The 14,957-nt window shown below is 36.0% G+C and overlaps 1 long non-coding RNA gene and 1 pseudogene across 1 annotated transcript; one reads left to right on the forward strand and one right to left on the reverse strand.

Moving 5' to 3' along the window:
* Positions 1-2,313: 2,313 nt before the first annotated feature.
* Positions 2,314-5,392, reverse strand: LOC123883220 (annotated as a pseudogene).
* A 7,095-nt stretch (positions 5,393-12,487) lies between these two features.
* LOC123883227 lies at positions 12,488-12,937 on the forward strand. The gene is made up of 2 exons (XR_006800131.1): positions 12,488-12,587; positions 12,688-12,937. It is a non-coding gene; the product is annotated as an uncharacterized LOC123883227 (long non-coding RNA).
* The last annotated feature ends 2,020 nt before the right edge of the window (positions 12,938-14,957 follow it).

Consider the following 14,957-nt stretch of genomic DNA (forward strand, 5'->3'; position numbering starts at 1 on the left):
CTAGGTGAAATCATATCTAATTAGAATGCATTAGGAATTATGTGATATTCTTAATTGTTAAGTGATACTTATCATTGTGTATTTCCTTATTTGTTGATGTTTGTATTCCTCAAATTGTTGAGTACTTAATAAATGAATATGTTTGAGAATGTCTAAATGTTCTTAATACATATGTGAGTTGTATGAATTGAATTTATTCAACTGTTCTATGCTAGTGTCTGATATTTGATATATTAGTCACTAATTATGATTATGTTATCCAACCTGTTTTGTGTTTGTGCTGGACCTTTGGGGGTCCAAATACTCAGGTTGAGGATCATATATCCCAGGAGTAGTCGTGTGCCCTTTGTTGCTTGAATCTAGCTTTTTGGTGATGAGTGTAGTTATGCTACTTCATCTTAGTTGCTTATGTTTAGCTCGAGTCTAGAGTAGTGCTATGATGTATATACCACTATGTCTAGGACCTTGCTAGCCTGTATTACTTGAATTGTTATATTTTGATGTTATGACTTTTATTGTCGAGACTTATGTTGTTTTGTTCATATCATGGATGATGTGATCATGATATGGATATGTTGGTACTTAAACTTACTTAAGTTATTATTACGATACACTATTTTAAGTATAATGGTGAAATATAAATATTGAAGTACATGTTTTCGATGATTAGGACAAGTTTCTAATTCCGCTGCTTGTGAAATAAATTTATGCAGGCGTGTTTCATGTAATTAATTGAATGTGATGCTTTAAATGTTTGCTGTTTATTTTAGTTTGATAAATAGCGCGTAAATAGTTTAGGGCGTTACAAAAACAAAAATAGTTAGTGATATATACAATACTTAAAAAAATGAAATAAGTTAATATATATTTTTTTGTTGTAATATAAAAATATGACACCATTTTCTAAATTATCTTTGTTTTTAGTTTATTTTTTTATAAGCAAAATCAATATTATTAAAGCGAGTAGAAAGAGTACTTGATCCCCGATACAAAGAGGACAAATTAGAATTTGTAGATACATAGAACCTAAGGGCGGTGGCGGAGCTAGCCTAAAAAATGGGAGCGGGCCACTATAAATATAAATCGAATATCAAAAAAAAAAAACTAAAAAAGCAGTGTGTATATATATATAGGGAGGGATCAAATTACACCGGTGTAACATTTGAGTAATATTACACCGCTCAATAACGCTTCAACGAATACAAATTATACAAAACGAAAATAATACATTTTCAGAGTTACTCTCATGCTATATAGACCATGAACAATCTTCCCTTTGAACAATATGTTGTTTCTCTCAACCAAACGAAAATAGCACGCCATGCATATTTCTACAAGAGAAGAAGATGTGATTGTGTGTTTCTAGTGCACTGAAGCAAAGTACTACTCTTATTTCATGTGTAGGTTGTTGATGGTGAAATGAAGGATGGAATATCCTGTGATGTGAAGCATGCATGGACCTTGGACTTATATATAGCTGCTCATCCAGGGGGGAGTGAAATTCCAATAAAAGAGCTCTTGTATTAAATTGCAACAATAACCATTGGATTTTAGCTGTTTATGTTCGATAAAATACAGGTGAAATTGGTACAAAGGTCACAACTAAGATTGTGTTGGCACTCCAAAGAAGAAACAAGTTACGTAAAAAGTACACTAATGAAATATATTGAATGAAAATAAAATAAGAAGGATACAAAATAATCTCAGGGGATTAATTAGACCAAAACCCAAGAAGTAAGAATTTCTCTACCTCATTAAAAACCTTGAAGGAAAAAAGAGTGCAGAGATAGAACGAGCATTCAAACCTAAACTAAACAACAAAATACAAGGGAAATCACTTCAATTTTTTTTAAACAAAGTGAATCACAGAGACAAAGAAACCATTAAAATTGGAGGACCTTAGATAACAAATTACAACAACTTCTTACTTATCATTACAACAACAACAGATTTTGAATAAAAATCACAACAGTAACAGCCCCAAGCGAAGTCCACCCTTGCCTTCAACAATTGCATCAGTGCACCTACAGGCACATAATTAATTAAAAATTGGTGAACAACATTATTGAAATTCGGCGAGTTTCAGAAAAACTTCAGAATTTTAGTAGCAAATATTAAAAAAACAGAACCATTTACAAATAATGTACTCCATTACAATTCAGGACATTGGTACATTTCCAACAAAGCCATTTACAAATAATGTACTCCATCTACTTTTGTTATTCTAGAAAATGAGACAACAGAAATCAAAAGTAAACTCTTTCAAAAAAATAAGCAGATATTTTGAGAAGATGTGGGTACCTTAACCTCTAATTAATAAGAAGATCTCTTTATGATTATGTTTGGGATGTGAGCAATTTTGGGCCATGTTGCACTTGTTTGTGTCTCACATTCTTTCATTAAGAGGGGACAATTAACTATTTCTAGGATCTGTAACCTGGCAAGGCGAGACATTCCTTTGGGCAGGGAAGCTATATTTTTACAGTCCTCAATGGTAATATGCTGAAGTGAGGAGAGGTTCAAAATCCAACCTGGCAATGTCTTTAGATCTGAACAAAATGAAAATTCAATTTTTTGGAGGGAAGGAAGATAGTTGAAGTCTTCCTTAAACCAAGTTTCAATTTCTTGAAATGTTTGATTTTGAAAATTCTCAAAATAAAGATGCTCCAGAGAAGTTAAATTTTGCACCCAATTTCCAGATCAACATTTTTAAGGAACAACTGTTTTAGCTTGGAAAAAGGAGGGAATTCAATTGAACATTTTGAACTTATCATGTTTAATGTCCCTTCCAATGTCTCCATATTGGAATCATTGAAATCCAATCTATTTCCAATATTTGGAAAAGTAGGCATGCGAGTCAACATTGGACATTCAATGAATGTTAAAAAAGAAAGACGTGGAGGAAAGGAAGGGAACAAGAGTTTATGTGACTGTGAAGAGTTATCATCATCATCATTGACATCATCATTGATCCTCCACCATCCCCTCAACTTCTCGCATTTCCCAAAATAGAGAATTTCTAATGCTGGGAAGAATGTTTCAGACGAAAGAGGCTCTTCATAATATATGTACTCCAGTTCATCAAGGTAAGTCATCCTGATAGAGTTGAGGAACGGAAGACGTTCCATTGGTGGGAGATAGCGCACACCTGAACAACGAATGATATAGATTTCAACAATATTTGTAAGGGGAGAAAACCAATTTGAAAAACTTACACCCTTGTATGGATCTCCCATGCATAGTTTTCTAAATCCAGATGCTGTCTTCTTCTCTTCAAAGACATCTTTTCTACTAATATGAAAATACTTCAAATTGATCAACATTGAGACATGTTTTGTAGAAATTTCAAGATCATGTCTTCTAGCCAGTATTAGTGTTTGTAAGCAAACAAGATTGCTTATGGATTTGGAGCCTAATCCTATACAATCATATAAGCTAAGATATCTTAAATGCTTCAATTTTACAAATGAATTACACAACTTGCTCAAAGAACAATTTGAAAGCTTCAAGACACGTAAGTGTTTGAATTTTAAAATAACAAACAATTCCTTCTCATTCATACTCTCTGAATTGTTGGACAACAAAATCAAAGTTCGCAGCTTGCTTGCATCCACCGACTCCAGGAAACCAATAGCATCACTTTCCAACATTACATGCATGGGACTTCCTACAAGTCTTTTTGTCCCACTATCGAAGTAACAACAATCATTTCCGGCTACTTGCATTGCGATATCATGTATTAAATCATGCATTTTGAAACTATGTATACGACCATCTATATCATCATATGTAGCATCTTGAAAAAATGACTTCATAAACAAAATATTCACGAATTGGTTTCCGACAGTTGAACATTCGAGATAACTTTGTGCTATCCACATTTGAATCAAATCATCCTTGTTTATCACCCAATCCTTAGGATATAAAGAGCAGTAAGCAAAACATTGTCTTAATTGAGGCGACAAGTTTTGGTAACTCAGTTTCAACACTGGCATGATGCTATCTTCATCTTCACATAATTTCCAAAAGTCACCTTGTAAAACATCAATCCATTCTCTTTCTTCACTTTTACCCTGTAATATGCCTCCAAGCGTTCTGATTGCTAGTGGAACTCCAATGCATTTTTCTGCTATCTTCTTTCCAATTGATTCAATAGTTTGGTTCACTCTTTTGGACTCATCCCCATATGTAATGATGTTCTTCAACAAATGCCAAGATTCTTTTGGAGTCAAACTGCTCAAAACATAGGGGATACTTACACCCATTGTCTGTGATACAATTGTACTTCGAGTTGTCACTACAACCTTACTACCTGGAGCACCACACATCAAGTAAGTCCTCAATTTATCCCACTTTTCAAAACTCTCGTTCCAAACGTCATCCAGGACTAACAAGTATCTCTTACCAGTTAAAGTGTGACGAAGAATATTTTGCAAGGTGTCCAATTTTAATGTATCATCAATTTTGTTCTTGGATAGTGACTCCAACATATTCTTCACGATAGTTTTGACATCAAAATTATCAGAGACACATACCCACATACTCTTTTCAAAACACTTTTTTATTTCACCATCATTGTATATCAATTGAGCAAGAGCTGTCTTTCCCAAACCGCCAATCCCAACAATAGCAACTAGAGAGACATTTTGAATTTCATGTGGTTGTCGCAACAAGCTTATAATTTTCCTTTTATCATCTTCTCTTCCAATGATATCTGATTCTGACACATAAGAACCAGTTTCCCTCCATTCAATGTTATTTTCCCCAACCATCACAACATTTGGGTTTAACTTCAACCCAGACATATCCCTCACCATATCATTAAATTTTTTTTGAATTTTTTCAATCTCATGAGCCATTTTATGGCGAAAAGCAATTATGTTTGGAGATAAGGAATGAAGTACCTTTGTGACTTTGTTTTGATGAGGTTCATCCCTTTTGTGTATCATATCTTGAATAAAAAATTCATCTAGCAAGTCATCTGTAGGAATAAGCACATCTTTGAGCCTTCTTACCCAGTTTTGTACGGCATGACTTTGATCTTGTTTGTCGTCAGCATCAAGTAAAACAGCTCTAATAGATTCAACTGTGTTTTTAAGCCTTTCCAACTCATCCATAACACCATTAATCCGTCCATATTCGCGTAAGGCAGCAGATCCCAACCTGACAAAAGAAAATTTTCAGCATACCAACTAACTGTTTACATTTTGATACTTGTCTTCTAGTTCTAGTAATAATAAACAACCGTGTATGATATGATATATAAAAGATTGAAAATGAAGTAACCTGCTAATGAGGGTAGTAGCAACACCATATGGAATTTGCTCAGCCATTCTTCAAATCAACAAAAATAAGAAAGCAGATTAATCAAGATCACAATTGAAAAAGTTACTATAAGTTTGGCGATGGCAAAGAATGGAGTGTGATAATATATTAATATGAAAAATAACCATAGCTAGTCAGGCATGTAGCCATTGTGTCCCCCCCACCACATGATGCTCACATGGCTCCGCAATTCAGAGCAAAAATAAAATAGAATGGAGCTTGGAATGGTTGCAGGACCAGAATCACGGGGATGCGGGAGTGATCTTTTCAGCATGTAAGAGGAGTAGAAAGGTGGTTCACCAAGGATCGAAACTTCATATGATTGGGGAGCAGGATCAGAAGAGAAAGAAAGCAAGAGGGATGCTCCGCCATCCTCTCCACAGCATTAAAAAAGTGGCTAGGATGCCAAGCAAAGATCGCTGTGAGGTGCTAAAGGCTTTAAAGAAGAGCGTTCGTCGGCGTAGGGGCCGGGACGGGGTCAATCGATCTTGTTCTTTGAGTTGTCAAGCCTCGTCAGGAGGTTCATCCTCGTCGGGTTCTTTCAATAATGATTGGATGAATTGGGTGGCGGTTCAGGGCAATGACCAAATGGCGGTGGATGATGTGTGGGGGATTGGGAAAGCTATCGGGGTTAAGTTTAAGGGAGATAGCGTGAATATGTTCAATATCCTTTCAAGGGCAAGTAAAGGATAGAATCAGTCTACAGGGCAGTTGTCTGGGGCAGGGGGGACCCGGAGGGACAATGAGTGCTAGTGTTGCGGTTTTCGGGCTGTGTGGGGGGGTTGTGTTTTTGATGAAGATTATTTCTTGGAATATTAGAGGGTTGGGAGGCCCTGAAAAGAAGAAGGATGTGCGTCAGATGGTGGGGGATATGAAACCCTTTATTCTTTGTATCCAGGAGACGAAATTGCAAAATATCGACGAATTTCTTTGTAAGACTCTTTGGGGCAGCTCTACCCACGGGTTTTCTTATCGTTCATCGCTTGGGGCGTCGACTGAAAGTCGTGAACATGTTTTGTGGTGTCATGGCTGGTTTCTTAGGACAGGAGATGAGTTTCATGTGGCAAATGTCTATGCGCCTTGCGATGACAGGGCGAAGCAAGGGTTATGGGATTATTTTTCGGCGCGGCTCGTTTCTTTGGTAGGAAAGAAGGTGTGTGTGGGGGGGGGGTTTTAACGCTGTCAAACACATTGATGAAAGAAGGTCGGTTAGGGACGGGCATCGATTCTCGGATAATATCCCTTTTAATCGATTTATTGAAGATAATTCTCTGATTGATCTCCCCTTAATGGGACACATGTTTACTTGGTTCAAAGGGGACGGTGTTTCGATGAGCCGTCTGGATAGGTTCCTTTTATCTGAGGAGTGGTGCATGTCTTGGCCTAATTGCAAGCAAGTAGCTAAATTGCGGGGGTTGTCTGACCATTGCCCTCTGGTCTTGACTTCGAACGAGGAAGATTGGGGACCTCGTCCGTCGATGATGCTTAAGTGTTGGAAGGATATTCCTGGCTACAAAGCGTTTGTCAGAGAAAAGTGGAATTCGTTTCAGGCTGATGGCTGGGGTGGTTATGTGCTCAAGGAAAAACTAAAAAAGATTAAGGTGGCTCTGAGAGATTGGCATTTGTCTCATGCTCAAAATCTTCCTAGTCGCATTGAGTCTTTAAAGTTTAGGCTGTCTGCTCTTGATGAGAAGGGAGAGGAAGATGATCTTTCGGAGGCGGAGCTAGCCGAGCTTCATGGGGTTTCGTATGATATTCATTCGCTGTCTAAGTTGCATGCCAGCATCAGTTGGCAACAATCTCGGTCGTTGTGGCTCAAGGAAGGGGACGCTAACTCTAAGTACTTTCATTCGGTTTTGGCAAGTCGCCGTCGCAGGAATGCTATATCCGTTATTCAGGGTAATGGTGTTACGTTGGAGGGGGTGATTCCTATTAGGCAGGCAGTGTTTTCGCATTTTGAGTCTCACTTTAAGGCTCCTAATGTGGAGAGGCCAGGGGTTGATGACCTTCAATTTAAGCGGTTGAATCAGGTGGAGGTTGGAGGTGTAATCAAAACTTTTACGGAGGTTGAGGTGAAACAAGCGGTGTGGGACTGTGATAGTTATAAAAGTCTGGGTCCTGACGGAATTAATTTTGGTTTTATCAAAGATTTCTGGGTTGAGTTGCGAGGTGACGTTATGCGTTTTCTTTCTGACTTTCATAGGAACGGCAGATTGACTAAAGGTATAAATGCTACGTTCATTGCTCTGATCCCTAAAACAGATAGCCCTCAACGGTTGAATGGCTTTCGGCCTATTTCGCTTGTGGGAAGCCTTTATAAAATTCTGGCGAAGGTTTTAGCTAATAGGTTGCGGCAAGTGATTGGTAGTGTAATATCTAAGTCACAGACTGCGTTTGTGAAGAATAGACAAATTCTTGATGGTATTCTAATTGCAAACGAGATAGTGGATGAGGCGCGTAAGTCTAAAAAGGATCTTATGTTATTTAAGGTGGATTTTGAGAAAGCTTATGATTCGGTGGATTGGGGGTATCTTGATGACGTCGTGGGACGAATGTCGTTTCCAACTTTGTGGAGAAAGTGGATTAGGGAGTGTGTTAGTACGGCTACAGCTTCTGTGTTAGTTAATGGTAGTCCGACTGATGAATTTCCTCTTCGTCGAGGTCTTCGGCAAAGTGACCCGCTTTCCCCTTTCCTTTTCCTTTTGGCGGCTGAGGGTCTCAATGTGCTTATGGAAACGATGGTAGCGCGTAATTTGTTTACGGGATATAGTATTGGTGGTCAGGAGTCAATCAGGGTGTCACATCTTCAGTTCGCTGATGATACTCTCTTGTTGGGGGTTAAAAGTTGGGCAAATGTTCGGGCTCTTCGGGCTGTTTTAGTATTGTTTGAGACTATGTCGGGATTGAAGGTAAACTTTAATAAGAGCTTATTGGTTGGCGTTAATATTCCTGATTCTTGGTTAGGCGAAGCTGCGTCTGTCCTGTGTTGTAAGGTGGGAAAGATTCCTTTCCTTTACCTGGGTCTTCAGATTGGGGGTGATCCACGGCGTTTGGTGTTTTGGGAACCGGTGTTGTCTCGCATAAAGAATAGATTGTCTGGGTGGAAAAACCGCTTCTTGTCGTTTGGTGGTCGTCTGGTTCTGTTAAAGTCTGTCTTGACATCTTTACCTGTCTATGCTCTTTCTTTCTTCAAAGTTCCCTCAGGATCAGATTTTGGACAGGTGGCAGTGGAGTCCGAATTCTGACGCAGGTTATACGGCTGCGGGAGGTTATCAGATTTTGACTCATCAGGCTTCAGTTGCTTTACATGGTGCAGAAAACCTTATATGGCACTCTCAGGTTCCGTTGAAGGTCTCCATTTTTGCGTGGCGCTTATTGCGGGATAGGCTGCCCACGAGATCCAACCTGGTCACTCGTGGTGTATTGTCTTCTACAGCTGATTCTTGTGTTTTTGGTTGTGGAGCGACTGAGTCGGCCCATCACTTATTTTTATCTTGTAGCATAGCTGGCTCTCTTTGGGACTTAGTTCGTGCGTGGGTTGGCATATTACCGATGGATTTTATTACTTTGCGTGATCATTTTGTCTAGTTTACAGCTTCCGCAGGTGTATCTAGAGCGCGACGGTCTTTTCTGCAACTTCTTTGGCTAGTTTGTGTTTGGGTGATATGGACAGAGAGAAATCACCGGTTGTTCAAAGGCTCAAAAGGCACACCTCATCTCTTGTTGGATAAGATTAAGCTTTTCTCTTTTAGGTGGTTGAAGTCGACGAGTATTACGTTAGCTTCGAACTACCATAGCTGGTGGTCTAGTCCATTGTTGTGTTTGGGTCTTGTATGATTTGATTGTGATTGTATCTCTTTGACTCTATTGTAAACTTTGTTAGTCTATCTCGGTACGGCTTGTGCTGGGGAGGCTGTTTGTGTTAATATATTTTATTTTGGCTTCTTCAAAAAAAAGTTTGCACGCAAATTCAAGATGTACCATAAAATAAGCCACTCTGCAAAATTATGCAGGTATCCCTTTTTATTTTTGTTGGAATATGTTATAGGTACAAAATTTCTACCGTCATTTAGTAATAACTAACCATGATCAAAAAATATGTGAGACACACAAAGTATAGGTTCTTTCCTTCCAATTAAATTTACACACCTTGTTTTTATTACCATCAATGATAAATACAAAGTATTTCTTATTATTTTATTTTATTGCTAGCATGAAATCATATGCTTAGTTTTTGTTTGACTGCAATCACATGCTCAGTTGAAAGTAACTTGTCACTTTCTCACATAAAATATAGTGCCCTTGTTACATTAGCTGCGCCAGTGTCCTGTTTTTTACGTTAGTAGTATCAAGTGTCTTAAAAAATATTTTTTTTGAAAAAGTTAAACTTGTCACCCAAATTGACACTAGAGAGAATTGAACATGAGACCTTAAGGACGAGCATACTCCCAGGTCCCAATTATCAATACCACCAGACCAACCCAAGTGGGTTGTATCTTAAAGAATATTAAGTTTTGTATTGAAATTAAAATTTTAGTACATTTTAAATTTTTAAAATATTGACTACACGACATTACAAGATATTACTCCAATTTTTTATTCCTTAACACTCATGCATAAATTGCAACCTCTATCTTTTAACATAACACTCGTACATGCATCTAGGCAGTCAAGGAATGGCGTTAACGAAGTACTGAAGTCGGCTAATTAATTAGAATCATGCAAATAATCCTCCTGCTCAATGATGAAGTTTAGAACCAATGCTCAATAATCCTCTTCTAATTCCACACTACGTTCACAAAATAACTTAAATCAGTATTTGATAGTCCATACATAAATCTTAGATTATATAATTTTCTGAAGTATAAGAAAAGTAAAGGCATACAAATTAAGTGAACTATTGGTAAGAGAAGAAGGAAAAGTGGAAAGAATATATAAACTGAATTAATTAATTATTTGTCTTTTATACATTAACTAAAATTAAATGATTAGTTGTATCAAATAGGGATATGCTCCAAAAATACTAGTAGTTGTTTTAAGATGATATGGGTACGTACCTTTGATAATACACCGGATACGAATACGGTATTATGATTATGTTTGGGATGTGAGCAATTTTAGACCAAGTTGCACTTGTTTTTTTCTGACATTCTTCAACTAAGAGTGAATCACCAAAGATTTCCAAAGTATGTAAGTTGGTAAGACGTGACATTCCTTCCGGCAACAATGTCAATTTATTGCAATAGTCTATCTTGATATGCTGAAGTGATGAGATGTTGCATATCCAATCTGGCAATGCCTTTAGATCATCACAATAAGGAAAGGTGGTTTTTTGGAGGGAAGGAAGATAGTTGATGTCATCTTTAAACCAGATTTCGGTTGCTTGAAAATGTTGACTTGAAAAATACATCGCAACATCTTTCATCCAACGGTTCCTTTAAGTCGTTCACGGTGGGAGGAGAGATCCTTCACTATCCCACCCTAGAAGGCACCAAAAAGCAAATTGCAAATTTTAGCAAAGTTGACATTGTAACAATAAATTGTGTGACGTAACCATCTAGCAATCACTCAATGATGATGCAAACGATGTGCAAATTCAAGAACACACATCAATTGAACCCTCAAACTTTTTTAAAAATATTACTCATCCGTCCCACAATAAATGACACAGTTGACTGTTTCACGCGAGTTTAGATCAGCTCCATTTTTTTATCCTCCTTTTCCTCCAGTTAAATTTTTCATCGGTGGAAAAACTGAAGGAAAAGAAGGATAAAGAAATGAAGCTGGTCTGAACTCGTTACACGCATATGATATCTTGAAAATATTCATGGAGTCGAATCCAATAACATCTTATATGTTAATATTTATTTTTATTTATTAATAAAAAAATATGATTAAAAGAAGATATATGAATAATGGATATAGCTAAAATAGGTCACTTATTGTGGGACGGAGGGAGTAATTCTTTATAATTATTGGTTATGAACCCAATTTTTTTTAAAAAAAAGATGTATTTGTATGTAGTTGAAGCTTTTCCTATTTCAAATCAAATTAGTAGTATTAAATAGTAGGGGTGTACGCAGGTTGGGTTGGGCCGAATTTGGCCTAATCCGTTACCAAATCCGTTCAATATTTATTTGGTTGGGTTCATCATCAAACTCGCACTTCCAGTATCAAATCCGAACCAACCAACCCGGTTATTAACAGGTTGGTTTGGGTTGGGTTTGAGGGTTGTTCATAAAATTAAAAGTAATTTTTTTATAGCAATTGTGACACATTTCTATAAAAACCTATAATACAATTTATACACATTTCTAACATTTAAATTGAATAAAATGCACTCATTTAACTTCAAATAAAAATTCATCCATAATCATAACACTTAATAATATAAATAAGAGCAGCAAATTCTCATAAAACACATTTTTTTCATGACTGGGTTGGGTTCATGGGTAGACGGGTTCAGAAACTTAAATCCAATACCCGAACCGAATACTTGTGGGCATGGTGATTGGATCGGGTTCTACCCGCAAATGAACGAGTTCGGGTAAATAATGGATTGGGTTGGATTGGGTTCGCGTTTTGACCCGCATGCATGAACACCCCTATTAAATAGGGTTATGTTTGAAAAAAATAAAAAATGTGTTTAGGAACTTCAAAATGTGCTTATATTTATGGACAAATTTTATATTTGAAAAAATGATTATAACTAGGGACGGAGAGAATATATTATTAGGAAAGAAAAAAAAAAACTAACATATATCTTTAGGACACTTGATAATATATTATAAATAAAAAAATTGTATTGAAAATTGTGCATTTCTTTTATTTATTAATAGTCAAAGATAACTTCTTTAAAAAAAAGTCAAAATTAGTTTATTCTAAATTAAACCATGGATAAGGAAAATTATTAATACCGATATTTCATTTGAAAATGTCAACAACTTTTAATTTAATGCAGTAAAAAAAATATATACTCCCTCCGGTCCTTAATATAAGAGAAATTTGACTTTCTAGATTTATTGAGAGTCTAATGTATCTAGTCCATATTATTGACTAAATACATTAGATGTGCAATGAATCTAAAATATAAAGAATCTCTTATATTAAGGACCGGAAGGAGTAGTGATTTTCTTGTAGTGAATAATATAAATAGCTTCTTGTAACGTAGATCTTTATTCATCTTTCAAACATGGCAGCAAGCATCAAGTGTGTGTATTTTCTCATTGCAATTCTATGCATCGTTTCTGTTTTGACTCCAGGTAACAAATTTATTTATTCTATACCTATATACATACATACATATTTATTTATTTATTTATTTATTTATTGTTCTAACAATATTATATTGATTGATTGTAGGAGAAGCATATTATTATACATACTGCGCTGAAAAAGGGCCATGTCCAAATAACGATAAAGTTTGTAGTTATATTTGTATAAATAAATACGAGTTTCCTAGGGGTGGCTTTTGTAGTAAAAGTAAGGGTTTGTGTTGTTGTAGGGGAGGATATTGATTCTACTTTCTCAAAGTGTTGGCACATATATATGATTATCATATGTTTAAATAAATTTTTAGTGCATGTTTGGTTTCATATTTGCACTCTACAAATGTTAGTTTTGAACGCGACCACTTTTCAATATGTTTGATTCTCTTTTCTTAAATTGATTTAGTCTTTCAAAATTAATTTTAAGAGAAACTTCTGAGTTTGACCAGAAACAATTCTATGACAAATTAATTGGATTTATCTGATTTGTCCCTTTCAATAACCTAGCAATTTTCAGTTTTGAATTTTTATTTGTTTGTTGCTGCGTTTTGCGGTCTTCGTTGATGAGGTTAGACAGGAAAGGTGGGTTTGGATTATAAAGGGATCGAGATTTGATGCTGTACTGTTTTCATACAGTTCCATGCGGTTATCGATCTCGGCCGTAGAGATTTGATCAGACGATTTATATTTATTCAATGTTGATTTGAGTATTTGTCGAATTGATCAGACAGTCCTGAGGAAAAACTTTTTATTTTTAATTATTAACTTAATAAAAAGTAGAGTATTTGTTTTCCTAAAAAAAAATGTGCGGGGCTGCCGCTCCCAACTAGGTTTGTGTATCTGTCGATTTCGGCAAGTTTTTAGCCGAAAATCACCAAACTGATAAAAATTACAACAGTTTAATTTAGACCCAATTCTTATCATCTACATCTTCGGTTTGTTTAGATGTCGGGTTGTACGGGTGACGGATAGAACGAGTCGGTTGTTACGGGTTAAATTGTAATTTTGTTACTACATCTAAAACACCTTTAATAAAAAAAATCATGTTTTTCAAATAGTTCAATACATTAAACACAAGGCAACAAAGGATAGAAGAACAAATAAATAACAAAGAGAGTGATATGCAGTTACTTTGTTCCAATAGAAGATAAGTAAAACAAATAAAAAATTATTATAAAAAAAAAAAAAGATAAGTAAAAATTAAAATATTTTTCACACTTCCTTCATCAACATATTACAAGCTTGTAAAATATAACATTTCTCTCCTATATCAAAGATGAATAAAAACAACAAAGCGAAGAGTTTAAGAGATTGAGAGAGAAGAAAATAATTAATTTGCGTTTTAATGGTTGTTCGGTCGGTTTCGGTTGCTAAAATATAAATTTTTAGAGACCCACGCCCGGCCACATGCAACCGATCATGACCGATTTTTTTCACGACTTTTGACCCGAGACTCGACCCATGTCCAACCGAATGTTTCGTGTTGTGAATTCTTCTAAAATCACACCAATAATAGAACTTGATGTGTGGAGCAATAGAACGGCAACCAATATCAAGAGGATAAGCAATAATAGTAACAACGATAAACAAGATAAGGGAGAGAAGAAAGAACACGATACTTGATCAAAGAGTAACCCCTCCGTTCCACTAAATCAAAGAGTAACTTTAAACAAGAAATTCTCAAACAATAACCCCTTTGCCCAACCCTAGGATTATACAAGAGACAACTCCTTTGTTTCTCTCTAATCTTAATTGAATTCCCTACATCTTTTCATGTAGTGCTCTCTTTCTTAATTTTTCTATGCAAATAATAACCTCTATTTATAGAAAAATATATGCCTAAAAACTAGAAACAAATCTGTTTTAAAAATAAAACAAATCAAAGTCAGAGTGTCCTCCAAGAAACTAATCTATTTTAAAACAAATCTGTTTTAAACACACACGCGTTTTCGCTTGGGGCGCAGAAGACTTTCGCCTGGGGCGACAAGTCAGAGACAAAGTTCCTACCTGGACCAGTTTTTCGCCTGGGGTGCAGGAACCTTCGCCTGATGCGAAAATACAGAAAACCTGACTTCTTCGAGATTTCAAGGCATACTCAACACTTCGATATGTTGTCGATTATATCAATTTTGAGCCGGGTTGTAGATCCATACTCATGCCTACTTGCAACTCATGACAGGAGATTTCATAAATAAATAAATAAATAACTCCAATTTTGCAACAACACTCTTTCAAAGCACTAGTATATTTAACATATTTTATTTAGCGTTGTGCCATCCATCTAACTTTGGTTAGATATACAAATCAGACCAAAAAAAACACTAGTAACTATGAGCTTGTTATCAAGGTTAAAATTTCAGAAAT

Source organism: Trifolium pratense, linkage group LG5 (genome assembly GCF_020283565.1).
Source record: "Trifolium pratense cultivar HEN17-A07 linkage group LG5, ARS_RC_1.1, whole genome shotgun sequence".
Taxonomy (NCBI): domain Eukaryota; kingdom Viridiplantae; phylum Streptophyta; class Magnoliopsida; order Fabales; family Fabaceae; genus Trifolium; species Trifolium pratense.